At 45.2% G+C, this 4,563-nt stretch overlaps 1 pseudogene; it reads right to left on the reverse strand.

Moving 5' to 3' along the window:
- Positions 1–263: 263 nt before the first annotated feature.
- LOC121138661 lies at positions 264–1,440 on the reverse strand (annotated as a pseudogene).
- Between the last annotated feature and the right edge of the window lie 3,123 nt (positions 1,441–4,563).

Below are 4,563 nucleotides of genomic sequence, written 5' to 3' on the forward strand. Positions count from 1 at the left end.
ATGGAACTGGCCCTCTGCTGGAGCTCCAACTGCTTGTTCCAACCAGTACAGCATCTGGGTAGAGAATCCCAGACGCAGTGCTCTCCCTACCCAAAACTGACATTCAACACATCTCCAGGGGTATTAAAGGACTGAGCCCCCATGCTGTCTTTCCATAGGTTCTCTGAAATTACTACAGTGTCCCACAGTCTACCCAGGTGTCCTTGGAAACAATGCTGGCTGCCGTTTATTGAATGCTCCTGTAAGTAGGAGCTAAGTGGATCCTAAGATTGGATGACGCGTTTGGGAGGGGGCTCCAGTAAAGAACAGTGAGTAGAAGCCAGGGAGCTGAATGCTTCAGCCTGCAAATGGGGATATGATCCCACCATTGTCTTCCATTTGAAGTCTCAGAGACTTCAGAAGCATGTGATGTAATGAAATCCAGCACCTGGGTTTCAGCTGCCCTGCACTGTGGTGGTCAGCTAGGACGAGAGTTTGGGCAACAGTATCCACGGAGAGGTCCTTGCAGAGGGTGTCCTCGCACATGACCTTCAAACTCTCCAGGCCATACTTGTCGGCAGCTGCAAGCAGAACATCTGCCATGCTGTGGAGATCCGGTGCCTTCCCTGGGTAAATGAAGCCCATCATTGCCCTGAAGCCTTGAGGCTCCAGATCGTGGATCTCAATGAGGTTTGTTCTTCTCTCCTCCATGTCATGTTCAAACATGGGTCTGAAAACTGGAGAGCGAGCTGCTAAGATGGCCTTGTGAGCCCGGAATTCCTGGCCAGCTACCACCAGGCAGCAGTCTGTGAAGAAGGAATTCTCCCACAGCTCTCCTAGCTCATCTGCCAGAGTGCACCTTGGAACCTGGATCCCTGGCATCGTGGTCTCCTCAGAGAAGCTGAAGGAATCTTGGACACAGTCACCTTGCATCATAGGCTGAGTTCACTGTCTTCGAGCAGCCAAGTTTCTGGGACAAGAGGAAATCTCGAAGGATGAACTTTCTGAATCCCCAATGTTGATTTTCTAGTAACCTGAAGAATCTTGGGCTCTTCATGCCTTGTGTTTCCTCTCCTTCAATATCGATGATCCAAAATTGAAACTTTGCCCACACTGGTCTCCTTGGGCACCTGAGCAACGTTAGGCAAACTGACAAGTAGCCCTCGCTTTCTTCATCCATCCCATTCGGGTGTATTTTCAAACTCCATCTGTTTTTGTCCCTGGCTCCTGAGGAGAAGGTTCGGCTTTCAATGGCTTCCCTCATTTCCCGCAGGATAGAACATAACTTGCTGATGATCCATCCATAGGTGAATTTCTGAAAACTGACTTCTGTGAAGCCCCAGCTCTCGGCTGCCAGGTCCCCTGACATATCTGCTTGTGGCAGTTTGACAGTTAACTTGGCTCCAACATCAAAAGGTAGGGTGTTTTCTTCTTCAACCTGGAGGTCACAATTACAGATATCTGTAACAAAAAAAGACCAGAGACTGATATTGGGGCTTAAGCTTCAATCTGAGCATCAGGCAAGCAAAGCAGCCAAGCCACTAGCTCTTGCCTCTACCTCAGACTCCACATACTCTCCCCAAGCATCACACTCCTACCTCTCCTCAGCCTACATGGAGATCATCTTGAGCCTGAATACTGAATGTCACCGCTCCTATCATTTATACCATTCTATTGCTGTGATCAAGGGCACGAGCTCTGTTACTCTTTTAGGCTGGTTCAATCTAGTGTGGCCCTGGGTAGACTTGAACACACAGATATCCACCTGCCTTTGTCCCACGAGTCCTCGGAGGAAACGTGTCTGCCTGGCTTCACTGGCTAAGCAGCATGGTTATTTTGCTCTTTTGATCACCAGTGACTTGAGAAATAGGAAACTTCATATCACTGCAGACACAATTTCAGAATTTTGTTTTCTGCTTTCCTCTGTATCCCCAACTCTTTGGGGCTGGAGACTTGGGTCTCTCTGAAATTTTCTATCCAGATTTCAATGTTAGATTCAGAGAAGACAGATTGAGCTTCTAGGGATAGCTGCAATCTCACCACCACACTGTTTCCTTTTCTAGATTGAATCTTAGGTCAACAGGTAACTACTTTTGACAATTTACCTCAACTCTTGGATGGTTTGGAGAACTTTATGCCCTCGTATCAAAAAATGTTGTACCAGGGTTCCCTAGAGAAACAGAACAGATAGAAAGAAACTCTGACCATATGAAGAAAGGAGATTCCTTAGAATGACTTAGGGCTGTAGGCCTGATAGCCTCACAGTATCTAGCTGTGAAGAGAAAGTGCAAGACCTCAGTACTTACTCAGTCCAGAAAGTGGGACCTGTCTGCTGGTCTTCAGTATATTCTGGAAGTAAGGAGAAGTAGTCACAAATACCAGTGAAGGAGGGAGGGACTTGCTGCAAGGCAAGGATCAGCTGGCAAAGAGGAAGACCTTCCTCTCTCCATGCCCTGTATAGTATCCCACCAGAGGGGGTGGCCTGTTTACGGATTGAGGTCTGGATTCAGGGTGTGTTTGTCTTCTGGCCTCCAGATAAGGATTAGATCTATGTGTCCCTGTAACTCCTAGGTTCCAGTTGGAAATGGATCTACATACCACAACTGAAGGAGTACTCTGCATGTTTGGATGTTAGTTTATTCCAGATAATGTCAGATCAGGGAACAAGAGTAACGATGAGAAGTGTAGTTTACGTCTTGTGTCACATGAAGATCCTAAATTCTACTCATTCAGTCACAGGCACTGAGTAGATTCTGTCTGTTAATACCTTATATTTTGTTTGTTTGGTATCTTTCTCCAAACTGTGTTCATTTTATCATTTGCAGAAGATTAACATAATGTTTTTTTATATACCGATCCCGAGTCCCTTTCTATCCCTCAGCAATGCACACATTCCACCCACAAACCCCCCAATCCACCCCTTAGAATGTGAGGTTCCCACATGGGAAATCAACAAATTCTTTGACATCAATGGAAGCAGACCAAATACCCTCCTCCATGTATGTAGGGTGAGCAAGGTATGTCTCCACAGGGAATGGGCACCCAAGAGGCATTTTATGCAGTAGGGATAAATCGTTGTACCCCGTGTGGTGGAGCCAACACCTGCCCAAATCACACAATGTTCATGCACATTCCAAGGACTAGTTCATTTTTATGCAGGGTTGTGAGGTGTCAGTCCAGACTCGGGGACCTCCAACTTGATTCTTGCTTTGCTCAGCTGTTTCTGTCCCAAGACCTGGCCACTCTGCTCATATTATCACACCTCCTGCTGCAAGATTATAATCCACGAGTTGGGCCAGTGCTTAGCTGTGGTTCTCTTCACCTACCTTTTTGGTTTAATGGACAAAAGCTCTATAATGACAACAAGGTATTCATCAACATGATTGCACAGCAAGTGCCACTAAGGTGCCCCCTCCACTATGACTCAGAGTTTAAGCATGGCTCATGCTTGTGGATTCCTGGGAATTTCCTTAGAGCCACATTTCTGCTAACCCAACAAATGCTCTCTCCATCAAAGTCTCCCTTTCCTTGCTCAGTTCCCCTGCGGCCTCCCCCAACATGACCATCCCAGACCCTGGTGCTCTCGTTCTACCTTCTGCATTCTAACAACATACTCTTCCTTCACCTGTGTTCCAAATATATACAAGAGACATTGTATGTTTCCATTTTGGGGGGATGGGAGAATCCATGCATTTACCTATTAGGGCCCTTCATGTTCTTTGGACTCCCTTAAGTTGTAAAGTGTAGGCTGAATATTCTCTGCTTTATGTCAAATATCTACTTATGTGTGCATACATGGGATACAGAGCTAAACAGAGAATTCTGAAGAGTACAGTCTCTAGTGGCCAAAAGGCAATAGAAGATCTGGTACATATCCTTAGCCATCAGGGAAAATAAAATCATACATCATCTAAGATGTCATCTTTTACTGGTCAGAATGGCTAAGATCAAAACCATTAATGACAATGTATACTGGAGAGGATATACAGTAAGGGGAACACTGTCCCTTTTCTGTATAAAACTTGTAAGCAACTGCGGAAATACGGGTGGTCATTTCTCAAAATGTTGGGTGTCAATCTACAACAAAGCACAGCATATCCACTCTTGGGCATATAACTAAAGGATAAACAACCATACCACATGGACATTCGACCTATCAACTATGCTCACAGAGTTTTATTTGTAATGGTCAGAACTTGAAACCAACCAAGCTGACCCTGCCCTGAAAACTGGATAAGGTAAATGTGGTACATATAAAAAATGGGGTATGACTCAGGCGGGAATACAATGACATTGTGAATTTGCAGCCACATGGATGGATTTAAAAGACAACAATCCTGAGTGGGGTAACAGCAACACAGAACAAAAAACATGGCACATTTTATATTTTAATGGGTGTTTTCTCTCCTCTCCAAATTTGGAGATCCCATGCTTACTCTGCAGGACCTTTAAAATGAGAGAGTTTTCTCTTGTATATTAGAATATTTTCAATAGTTACTGAAGGAAAGGAGTTCTGATGGCTCCTCTTCAAATGTCATCAGTAAAATGCTCCCAATACCTCTCCAGTTAATGATGGCTGGAGGG

Source organism: Mesocricetus auratus, unplaced genomic scaffold (assembly GCF_017639785.1).
Source record: "Mesocricetus auratus isolate SY011 unplaced genomic scaffold, BCM_Maur_2.0 contig_12218_pilon_obj, whole genome shotgun sequence".
NCBI lineage: Eukaryota > Metazoa > Chordata > Mammalia > Rodentia > Cricetidae > Mesocricetus > Mesocricetus auratus.